General features: G+C 41.5%; 1 long non-coding RNA gene across 1 annotated transcript; it reads right to left on the reverse strand.

Moving 5' to 3' along the window:
• Positions 1-5,992: 5,992 nt before the first annotated feature.
• LOC121012678 (uncharacterized) lies at positions 5,993-12,178 on the reverse strand. Its single transcript, XR_005782222.1, has 3 exons — positions 12,020-12,178; positions 7,035-7,199; positions 5,993-6,455 (listed from the first exon to the last, which is right to left on the reverse strand). It is a non-coding gene; the product is annotated as an uncharacterized LOC121012678 (long non-coding RNA).
• Between the last annotated feature and the right edge of the window lie 458 nt (positions 12,179-12,636).

The following is a 12,636-nucleotide window of genomic DNA, read 5'->3' on the forward strand; positions in this document are numbered from 1 at the left end:
TTACGGTGTGAGACTTACCCTCACCCCTGAGGAGGTTGGAGTCCCGGTCACCGGGCCTTTCTCACGCTGTGACAGCTGAACTTGTCCATTTACTGTTAAAATTGGGAGGAGTGTTTCAAGACATGTCCCTGAGAGCAAAGCTATCCTTCTCTGACTGTGTGGAACATTGGAAGTACAAAGTAGCCATGTTGGTAAGCCCGGCCACTCCTACTTCAATCCCTATGGATCTTGGACCTATATGTTATACTTACTGAAGACACAGCATCATGTAACGGTCTTTTAACATTGTGTATAATCATCTTCCTGAAGGCAAACACCCTATTCTTACAGAGTTTCATCTTCAAATTGGTGCTTTAGCTTTAGCTTTAAAAGGGCAGTCCATCATTCTTATCTGCTTGGCAGATTGTGGGTGGTGTGTGCATGATAGGATCGGTGGGTCCCATGTGCCCACAGCTGCACCTCTTTTGGTGGAAGGTAGGTCTCTTGGTCTGAAATGATGCTCTGCGTTAACCTGTGTAAGTGCATCAAACGTTGTCAATTTTCGTGGTGACTGGAGCCCTGGGATCAAGAAAGGTAACCTCATATCTTGAGTATGTTACTATTCCAGGCAGAATGAACAATTGCCCCTTCTAGGATGAAAGAGGTCCAGTGTAGACAATTTGTAAAATGACTAATTTGTTCCTTCTAAGGATAGTTCCTTCTAGGAATAGAATATATCAGGGGCTCAGTGTTGACCTATGTTGCTGGTAGACTGATTATTCAGAATTACAGAAACAGATCAACTTTACGTGAGAGCTCATACCACTGGAACCATATACAGCCTTCCCTCTGACATCATGGCTATAGTGGGCCAGAACTGGGAAGGCTGATGACGGAGACTGGCTGACAACAACCATCTGAGCCTCTTGATTGTCTGGTGCCTCTTCTGTGACAGATTCTCTCATTTGGCTGTTAACTTGTGATGCACAGTGTTGGTTCACAACCTTCTAGGGAACTCCCAGGTGTAATCTGAAGCTGACCCCCATATGTGGAGGGTAGAGAGAGACCGAAGAAAGAAGCAGACCATTCCTGGCTGGTAGGTGGCAGTTTTAATAAGCAAAGGGAACTTACATATGAAGCTGTCTTGGGCAGAAAGACAGATGGATCCCTACACCCACCCTCCAAATCTTAAATGTTTATAAAGAAGCCCTAACTGGGCCGAGTCACATATACTGTGTAGGTGTTCTCAACATCACATCATCATCTCAAGGCTATGTTCTTGGAGCAGCCTCTGGGGGTGGGAAAGTCAGGTGAAACCCACACTCCAAAACTGGGGGAGGGGATGAGGAGCCTCTGAGTGGCTGGATCCAGCTTACAAGTCAACTGGCAGTCACGTCTTTTTGATGACCTTCCCCAGTACACAGGACTTCACACTTCGTGCCCGCTTCCATAGGTGCATCCACATGCTTCTTCCCAGACTTCTTTCCACCTGTCTGGTTTTTTTCCAAACTCCTGCCCAACAGCCAAACCATTCACTATTGTGCATAGTTTTCTGTTTAGATTTACGGCTGACCACTTCTCTTTCTTCATAAAGTAAGCGATCAGGGATACTTCCCATGTCTCTGGTAATTGCAAGGATTTTCCTTCACCTGTGTCTTTCAACACCACCCGGGAGTGGAGTTATATGAGAACAAAATTTATTTTTGGCTTATACTTACATGCCAAGACAACTTATTCTTAAGCCAACCTTGGCCTTTTCCTTCTCTGTCAGCTGGGGACCCACATATGCAGCAACAGATGTGAGTGGAAAGAGAGGCAGTGATATAATAGTAGTCAATGACACAGGGGTCAGGGCCACCTTACTTATACTCTCTGGCTGTGGCGCAAGTCCAGAAGCTGGGTAAGGGATCATAACATTTTATTGAAGCAGCTGCCTCAGCCTCCTGATCTTTCTCCTTGATTTCTTTTTGTTTTATAGCTTGAGCAGTACAGCTGTTTGTTGTCCGTCTCTTTTGTCCTTAGGGATTCCATAATTCTATTAACCATCTCCATAGCTCTCCATGAGCCAATCCTCACCCAGTTACTACTTGACCTGACACTCAATTGCATACACTCGCTTTTCATTGTTAAGCACTACCAACTGGCCTCCATTCTTTCTTTTCTTTCTTTCTTTTTTTTAATGCTTCTTTGTCTCAGAGAGAGAGAGAGAGAGAGAGAGAGAGAGAGAGAGAGAGACAGCGTGAGTGGGGGAGGGGCAGAGAGAGAGGGAGACACAGAATCTGAAGCAGGTCCAGGCTCTGAGCTGGCAGCACAGAGCCTGACGCGGGGCTCGAACTCATGAACCGTGAGATCATCCCCTGAGCCGAAGTCAGATGCTGAGCTGACTGAGCTATCAGGCGGCCTTGGCCTCCGTTATTTCAATATCTTATTCTCATTACTATCAGAGACACAGTTCTATAACAACATCCCCTACCGTTAGCCTGGCCTATGGAAGACAGACGCCACTGAGCTTCTCAGTGAGGCCCGTTTCCTCCAAGCCTTCCCATTGCACATAGTTTGTAGGTTTTGCTTTCACATGGTACATTCTCTCTTGCATGCTCACTTCTCTGAGCCTTATGAGCTTACCATTGTCTGCCAAAACCATCCTGGCATTTCTACTTCATTTAGTGTAGGCCGTCGTGTTTCTTAGGCTTTCAAGAGCCATACTTCTAGTATATTCGCGTTGTCTCATGAGGTCTTTGCCAGGGTGTTACATTCTGTGTCTCAGGAGAGTCCTTTTACATCGATAAACTCTTTCTTGTCTGCCTTGTTATTCAGCCTTCCTTGATTCTGCACTGTCTGGATTCAACACCGCAATACTCTTTTACCTCCCGCAGTTGGTGTTTCCTCGGTTTTAGAGCTTCTTCAGGGTATAATCTATTTCCTCTCTTATAAGAGTCATCACTTACCTAGCTGGGTCAATGCTGCAAGACAGATGCTTCTCCCTTGTCTTCAAAGTGTGGAGAAAGAGTGCTGTCCTTTCCAAGAAGGGAGCAAGCTACCTCTCCAGGCCCAGAGAGTTCAGAATGACCCAGGGTTTCAAGGTTCTTGAGTGCATTGACACAGATGTCCCCATTCCAAAGCTCAGCTTCTTTTTCCTTACTAATCAAGGCCCTGGCCTTGGTTCATCAAGCTTGCTGAGGCTGAGGATTTCATAATCTCTGGAGTCCTGAAACTGATTCTCAGTTTTTTCTGTACTCTAAGCTATAGAGGAGATGTCTTTTGATATGCAGTAAATGAGGCCTTCTGACTTCTACAATTCGCCTTGTATTAGTGATTAATCACTCTGGTGGTTTTAAACATATCAGCAAATTTTGACATACTACGAGACACCCTTTGTGACTCACATCTAACAAACAGACTACAGTCGAATTGATGCCACATGACCTCTGTGGCCAAGCCATATATAAAAGCCATACAGAAGCAATCTAGCTTCCACCTGACTCTCTTCCTCCTCTTGGCACTTTTGCCCCGGAACCAGCTACCACGCTGTGAAAAAGACAAGCAGCTGCATGGGAGGGTCACCTGTAAATTTTCCAGCTGGCAGGGAGTTATCAACCATCAGATAAATGATTGAAGAAGCCACTGGATGACTCCAGCCTCTAGCCTTCTGGCCACTCTTTCCGATGCTGAGGGGAGGAGAGAGGAGAGGTCTTCGCTGGGCCCTCTGTAATCTGCCCAATTACAGATTTGTGAATTAAATACATATCTTCATTGTTGCCACCAAGTTTGAGAGTGGTTTGTTACAGAGCAATAGATACAAGGATAATCACTCTCGACCTTCCATTATCTTTCTGCAGTATATGAGTAGCACTTAGTACCTCGATCCAGTGTCATCGTCTTTTTGATTACTTCTTCCCTTGTATCTTTCTAACACTTGAGATATTATACCAGCTGGCATATTCTCTTCTGCTGGTATTTCTTTTGACTTCTCCATTGGTAAAAGCCTTAACAAGTTGCACAGCTATAACATGTCACTTGCTGAGGGGCCCTTACTGTCATCTGGCCAGGGGGTGAGGCAGCTCTAAAACCTCACTTTAAATTCTGCCTCTTCCACTTCACCACCTTTTGTCGTAAGTTCCTGGGAGTGAGTTCTGTCTGAGAAGAAAATTTGTGTACAGGAAGCTCATTGGGGATTGCAGTCAGAAATAACACATATAGAAATTGATGGAATTGGGGTGCTTGGGTGGCTTGGTCAGTTAAGCGTCTGACTCTTGATTTCAGCTCATGTCATGATCTCACGATTTGTGAGATTGAGTCCCACGTCGGGCTCTGTGCTGACAGCATGGAGCCTGCTTGGGATTCTCTGTCTCTCTCTCTCTCTCTCCCTCGTTCTCTCTCTCTGTCCCTCCTCTGCTTGCATGCACACACTCTCTCTGTCTCTCAGAATAAACAAATAACTTTTAAAAAATGATGGAATCACAGTCTGGTGGAGGTAGAAGCTGAATTGTAATACAGAGTCAAATTAGACCTGGGCAATGAACGTGGGGCGCTCTGCAGCTGAGATGTTTAACTGTCCTGAATTCAGGGTGGGGAGGTAGGCCTTTGACTCCTGCATCAACACAAGCAGAGGGCATAACTTAAGGTGAAACATCTCCCAGGGAGAAATCCCCAGAGAGGAACTCAGAGGCCAACACTCTTGCAAGCTGGGGGGAACGAATCCCAGAATGACTATACTCCTACAGGAACAGGGAGAATCTGGGTGATGCACTACAATTTCTATAACAAAGTCTGGATCGCTCTGTGCTGAAGAAGATAATGGGGGCTGACATCATGACAATGGGAAGCTAGGGAATTTTCAGGATGGGGTGATAGGAGGCAGTGAGGTCTTGCATTCTTCCTATGATCAGGTCATCGCAGATCGTGGAAACTCATGGAGTAAGTCAAACAGAGATCAGACAAATGCACTTTACTTTCTGCCAGCCAGTGAACACTCACACACATCTAGGTGGGATCATTGCTTTAAATTATTCAGTCTCATGGTCTGGTAACACACAGTTGCTCTCTGAGCATGCTCAGTCGTCTACCACACCACCGTTAGAATCAACTCCATGAGGATATTTCCTTTAATACCATTGCTGATTTTCCTTTAGTTCAGCAACAGTCCATTAATTCCCTTTTATCCTACCACAATGTCCCAAATATTTTCATATTGCCTTAAAATATTTATCTTGGACCAGTTTCCAATCTTGCTTGACTCATCTCATCTTGCGTCAAGGAGAAATTTCCTTTGATGTTAATAGCAAACTGCTTTCTTGAAAGGCTACATGTGATTATTTAAGAGGATAAGAAAGAAACTTGGTGGGATCATTCAGGCCGTCTTTCCTTCTTTTAATCTTACCTCCAGTGAATTCTTTTAGAGCCTCTAACCCATAGGGACATGTTGTCCATTTTGGGGGGAGGGGAGTTTTTGGTTTTTCTACCTCTTTAAAAAAATGTTCTCATTATGGGATAGCATCATGGTCTCAAGAAAAGCAAAGTGACCAGCAATAAGGCATTCAAACTTGGATGAAAGAAGAGTGATTAATAATTCTACTAGGAAAAAAGAACAGAGTGCTCTCCTCCATGGACTTGCCCTATCCTATCTCTAGAAGGAAATTTCCCTGTTGTGGGAGGGGATACATCACTAAGCTATCCCATTAATTAGACTCTGGAATCAGCCTGTAGCAGTATTTCTCTTTATAAATTAATAAGCAGGCATTCTGCTTATATTGCAGCATGAAGTAGCCTACATGGTTAAGTCAACATGAGCCTGAGGAACTCTGGGGGATTACAAATTGAGTTTCTGGATTTACGAAACTGAGGGTCAAACCAGGAAGCATGGTCAATATACTCCAAGGGAGTTCAGCTCATTTTCCCATGCCAGCAGCTTCTAGTTCCCCACAGACTTTCTTTAAAGTTCAACACTTTTTGGGGTCGGGCTTTTTCACTTTGATGCCACCACTTTATAGACAAGGGACAGACACATAACTGGTGCCTGAAGAACATAGCACTTCATTTTTCAAGGAAAGTCGTAACAAGAATAGTTACAGTTTTGCTTTTCAAAACACGTGACAAAGGACCCAGTGACAGAGAAATCAAATGATGAGATATAGGAGTCAACAATTCATTTCAGTCATGGTATTTCTTGGCTGGCTCCATGAAGGTTCTTATTGCTGGGTCTTACCTGAGTCATGCATGACGTGGGTTCTAAATAAAGAGCGAGGCTGGTCTTTGATGTTGAATTCATTTCTGAGTTGCCTTCTCGTATTCCTCACTTTGTTCATAGATACATGCAGCCAACTGCAGGAAGAAGGAAGTTGCTTTTGTGGTGCTTCAGCTCTCAGTTTAGCCATTGTCTCAAGAATAGATGATCAATGTGCCATTTTCTGTTCCTGTTGTGATTCCCGTAATAAGAGCTGATTCATGTTTTCTAGTTTACATTCTCCTTGTGTTGTCTGCCATGAGGAGAAAGGGTGATTTGTTCTTTTCAAAATAGAACATGAATGTCTATCCACTTTTAATAGGCTTATAAACAGGTGTATTCCACTTGGTAAATGTTTCCTTCTTTGAGTGACTGCCCATTCTACCTCATCCTCATTCAAATAGCGTGAGGAAAGGAGGGGGCTAGGTGGGTAGGGAAGGGGCGATGCATCAAATATTAAAAAGCTGAGGTCAAAGCATTACAGTTTATTACCATCATGTTTCACAGAATATATGAACCATTAAAATTCCAATACTGCACCATATTATTGTGATAAAGGTTGTAATGGGAACGAGGAACGACACCACATGAATCTGTTCTAATAGCACACTGGTGATAACACAAGCAAGAAAAAGGCACAAACAAAGCCCATGCCTATTATAACATTAAAATGAGAATCTGGTGCCTCTGCTCTGAAACCTAAGACGTAAGCTATATAACAAAATGAGTAAAAGTAACATCTGGAGGAGTAACAATGTCATATTATAGTGGACACCTTGGGGGAGGGGGTGATTAATCATTCCCAACCCTACAACATGGTAACCATACCTACCTGGTTTTGCTCAGTTTTAAATATGCCTCTTCCAGTGCTTGTCTTCATGACCACCAGTAGTAAGAACTATGATGTTTATATGTTAGCTGTTAAGTCACAAGCCCAATTCTGCATTCATTAGTGGTGAAAGCTTTGTATTCCTTATCTTTTCTGCATTTCAGTTTCCTGATATGTAAAGCCAGAGAAAGAACATACCTATGTCAAAGGGTGGCTATGAGATTAAATATAGAGCATGAAACATAGCACTCAAAAAATCAGCGGTTACCATCAGTAATAGCAGTCACAATGTGATATGAGAGATGTTTTTACCACCTGCCCTGCTCCGCAGGCAATTTCTAGATAGTTTTGTATAGTTCCACCTCACTCAAAGGCAAGGTTTACCCTTCACACCGACATAATCCAATGAGGTGTCCTGTTCTCCTAGCCTCATCTGAGAAGATGGAGTTTATAAGCATCTGGCACATCTGTCATGGGTTGTCCACATGAGATGGATCACATGGGCTACTGGGCAAGTTTTCCGGCCTCAGTTAAGGATAATTCCAAAAAAGGCGATGGAGAATCAGCATGCTAATCCTTGGAGCTTGGCGGTCTTAAGTGGGCAACAAGACCACCATATTGCCCCAGCTTGCACTTGCTCCTGTAATGTTGCTGGTGAGGGGGCTTCCAGTCCCAGCTTGCCCTCCTGAATGCATGGCATCTCTTTCCTTTACACTTCTTTCTTCAAGCCACTGTGGAAGTCATTTAGCTTCTTGGTATGAGAAAAGATCACTATTCAAGTAAACAACATTATACTTCTTTCCTTTAGGTCACAAAGTTGTTCAGTTATTTGCTTGATTTTTCCCCTATTTTTTCTTCTGTTTGTACCTCATGTTTTTAGTTCTCTTCTACTGACTTGAACAGATTAGGAGGAATGGAAAATTTTTAGTGGTCTCAGAGATGTGGAAATCATATTTGTATTAATACTTCAAATATGATCCCACTTTACAAGGGGATAAAGATTTATACCTTCAATTCAAGCCACAAAACAAATAGCATCATCTTCTTTAGCAGATATTTGGTATTTCAAAAATTAATAACTCCTTATAATAGGATTTTAAAAGAACTTTTCACCCTAACCATGAGAGTAATATATGTCCGTTGTTTTCTGTTTGAATACCCCCAAAAGCTGACCTTGATGCAGATTGGGATGCAGTTATTAATATGGGAAGTGGAAATGATCCTGTGGGAGTAGGGGAAGTAAGCCAAGGAAGGGAGGGAAACCAAAAATGAGTGTGCTACATAGATCAATGGAATAGAATAGAGAACCCAGAATTGAACCCACAAGTGTATGGCCAACTAATATTTGACAAAGCAGGAAAGAGTATCCAATGGAATAAGACAGTCTCTTTAGCAAATGGTGCTGGGAGAACAGGACAGCAACACACAGAAGAATGAAACTAGACCGCTTTCTTACACCATACTCAAAAATAAACTCAAAATGTATGAAAGACCTAAATGTGAGACAGGAAACCATCAAAACCTTTGAGGGGAAAACAGGCAACAACCTCTTTGACCTCAGCAGCAGAAATTTCTTGCTTGAACATCTCTGAAGGGAAGGGAAATAAAAGCAAAAATTAACTATTGGGATCTCATCAAGATAAAAAGCTTCTGCACTGTAAAGGAAACAACCAACAAAACTAAAAGGCAACCGATGGAATGGGAAAAGATATTTGCAAATGACATATCAGATAAAGGGTTAGTATCCAAAATCAGTAAAGAACTTACCAGACTCAACACCCAAAAAACAAATAATCCAGTGAAGAAATGGGCCGAAGACCTGAATAGACACTTCTCCAAAGAAGACATTCTCCAAAGAAGACATCCAGTTGGCTAACAGACACATGAAAAGATGTTTAACACCACTTATCATCAGGGAAATACAAATCAGAACCACATTGAGATGCCACCTCACGTCAGTCAAAGTGGCTAAAATTAACTCAGGAAACAACAGATGCTGGCGAGGATGTGGAGAAACAGGGACCCTCTTGTCATGTTGGTGTGAATATGAACTGATGCAGCCACTCTGGAAAACAGTGTGGAGGTTCCTCAAAGAACTAAAAATAGAACGACCTTATGAGCCAGCAATAACACTACTAGGAATTTACCCAAGGGATACAGGAGTGCTGATACATAGGGGAACACGTATCCCAATGTTTATAGCAACACTTTCAACAATAGCCAAATTATGTAAAGAGCCCAAAAGTCCATCAACTGATGAATGGATCAAGAAGATGTTGTTTATATATACAATGGAATACTACTTGGCAATGAGAAAAAATGAAATCCTGCTGCAACAATGTGGATAAAACTGGAGGGTATTACACTAAGTGAAGTCAGTCAGAGAAAGACAGATATCATATGTTTCCACTGACATGTGGAACTTGAGAAACTTAAGACTGTGGGGGAAGGGAAGGGGAAAAATAGTTTCAAACAGAGAGGGAGGCAAACTATAAGAAATTCTTAATTACAGAGAACAAACTGAGGGTTGGGGGGCAGGGAGGCGATGGGCATTGAGGAGGACGCTTGTTGGGATGAGCACTGGGTGTTGTATGTCAGCGATGAATCATGGGAATCTACCTCCAAAACCAAGAACACACTATATACACTGTTAGCCAACTTGACAATAAATTATATTTAAAAAAAATTCATGGTGAGCAAAAAAAAAAAAAAAAATAAAAAAAAAAAGAGTGTGCTAATCAAGTTGAAACCTTTCTAGGCATTTTGTACAGAAAGAGATTTAAACATGGAAAGTGGGTGCTTACAAATTATTGGAAGCATGCAAAGAGTAAGCTCTGGGCTGGGCCTCCAGGAACAATTCCCAGAATATCATCACTGAACTAGTCCACAGGTGGAGCTGCGACTTCTACCCCAGTCAAGAAGATGGGAAATTTGGAAGGTACCACTAGAACCTCAGAAACAGACCTTCCTAGCAGCAATCCAGGGGTCTCTGTCAGTAGAAGTGCATCATGGTGTAATCCACATAGGGGAATCTGGCATATTTAACAACAACTAAGTAGGCATTTCATCTGCTCAGCAATTCTGCTTCCAATAATTTATTCTACAAATGCACAGGAATGAAAATATGTATACACCAGGTTTTGCACCATGGCATTATCTGAAAATAACTGCATCTGCAGCAAGAGGACTGGTTTAGTAAACAATCCACAGAATAAGACACAGTGCACCAGTTTAAAAAAAAAAAAAAAAAAAAGAGAGCATTCTCAACACAGTGATTTTAGAAATCTCCAGGATATATTTTAAAAGAAACAAAAAAAGTATGGCATTTAAGCAAAGTACAAGATGTGTGTATTTAGTTGTGCCTGAAAGCAAGACAGTACCCAAAGACTAATGGAAACAGGTGAAATGAATATAGGATCAGGCCAACAGTAAAACATCAAAGTTTTGAGCATCAAAAAGGATAATGATAGTAACGGTAAGGATAAAAAAGACCATTAAGATTAAAATGATACTGAATTAACAAGTATGTATATAAGCGGAAGAAGCCCTTACTAAGAAGTTCAGTTAATAAATGTAGAAGGAATGATAGAATTAGAACTCTACCATTTTGCAATCCCAACGCAACAATTGATTCAGACAAGGATTATCAATGGATAGTAAGAAGTATTGGGTGAAAGGTTGTGGGAAATAGGGTATTCGCACAGCCTGGAGAGAAAAGTTTTTTTCATAACGGAGATCTTTGGTGAACAAATCTCAACAAAGTAATAAAAGGGAATATTGTCAATAAAGGAAACATGCTGAAATTCAGCGCCTCCTGGTGCAATGCAGTGGCAGGAACATAATATCACCTATGTGGTGGCCGTACGAGGAGAGTTTGTCCAAATATACAAGAACACATGCAGAAAAATCCAGAGTGTGAGATGGTCTATAAAAGAAATGGCGTGTCTTCAAAAATGTTAATATCACGAAAGATTAAAAAGTCACGAGAAATTTTTCCAGATAAAGGGACATTAAAGAGGCATGAAAATTAAATGCAATTTTTAATTTCCCAAACCAGAAAAAAGTAAACAGTTGTAAAAGTAAACAGTTGACACGATTGGCACAACGAGGGAAGCCTGAGTATGGATTGTATATTAGATGTTATTGACTCAATATTACTTTTGCAATATTTACTTTTGTAAAGATGGTATTTTGGTTACTTAGAAGGTACACACTGAAGTATATAGGGACACATGAAGTGTCATGATAGATCCACTTACTTTCAAATGGTTCAGCAAAACAACAGCAAATAGGTGAATAGAGAAGAAAACATAAAGTGGCAAATGTTAAAAATTGGAAAATCTAGGTGAAGCATATATTAGTGTTCATTGTGATATTCCTTTTGATTTTCTCCATTGTTTTGAAATTCTGCAAAATAACAGCTGAACAACGTATATTTAAAATCACAACTTGTTTTAAAGTTTATTTACTTGTTTTGAGGAAGAGAGAGCATGCACAGGGGAGGGGCAGAGAAAGAGGGAGTGAGAGAGAGTCCCAAGTAAGCTCTGCACTGTCAGCACAAAGCCCAACGTGGGGCTCGAACCCACGAACCATAGGATCATGACCTGAGCCAAAGCTGGGCGCTCAACTGACTGAGCCACTCAGGTGCCCCAAACCATGACTTTTTTTCAAAGTAAATAGAACAGTGGATCTGAAATGTTACCTTTGTTGCAAAAATGAAGAGAAACAAAAATACTCATTTGTATAAGCAAACCTTAAAAAGATAAATTTTAAAATCTAATAAAGTGTTTTCAATAGGAAGGAGAGAAGAAGGTGGAAACAAGATTCTCAGTGTATAAGTTTTTATATTTTTTTACTTCTTCATGTAAATATAATATCTATTTTAAAACACAGCATTAAATAAAACGCAACAGAACATAGAAGAAATGACATGGGCTCCTGAGTCAGACTTCTTGGAGTCAATCCTGTTCTGTGACTTCCCAGCTTACCATTGCTTTAGGCAAATTGTGGAACTCCCAACGCCTGTTTTCTTCTCTGCAGAGTGAAGACAATAATGATACCTGTCCACTGGAGGATCAAAGTCCTCAGACCACGCCTGGCACTCTTCAGAGTAAGTTTCCAAAGGAAGCAGATCTTCAAACCAGTAGAAAGAATAGAGACTGTCTGGTTTTAGCTTTTGGTTCCAATTTTTCTTTTTTAGAAAAGCTAAATTTGTTTCCCTAGAAGAAAAAAATCTAATATCTTCAGAGCCCCACAACAGCAGGGGCTGCCTCACGGTATGAATTTCGTATGATCTCGGTGTGATGGAGCTGGACCGGTCAGTCCTTAAATAGCACAAAGTCAACCCAGTCGTTTAACAAAATTCCAGCTGGTGGCAGAGAAAGGCCGAGAATGCAGGACACGTGGCTCTCTTTCCAGTACAATGTGTTATTTGTCAGAGCTGACACTCAGGCTGAGAAGAAATTCATTCAGTCAATAAATATTTTTTGAATGGTTACATGGGGGGGGGGGGGGCTTGGATACGGTAATGAACAGAGAAGTCTACCCATGTAGGAGGGACAGAGAAAAAAAATAAAGACGTACATAAAATTTAAATACACAATAC

Source organism: Herpailurus yagouaroundi, unplaced genomic scaffold, assembly GCF_014898765.1.
Source record: "Herpailurus yagouaroundi ecotype Mexico unplaced genomic scaffold, PumYag 197, whole genome shotgun sequence".
NCBI lineage: Eukaryota > Metazoa > Chordata > Mammalia > Carnivora > Felidae > Herpailurus > Herpailurus yagouaroundi.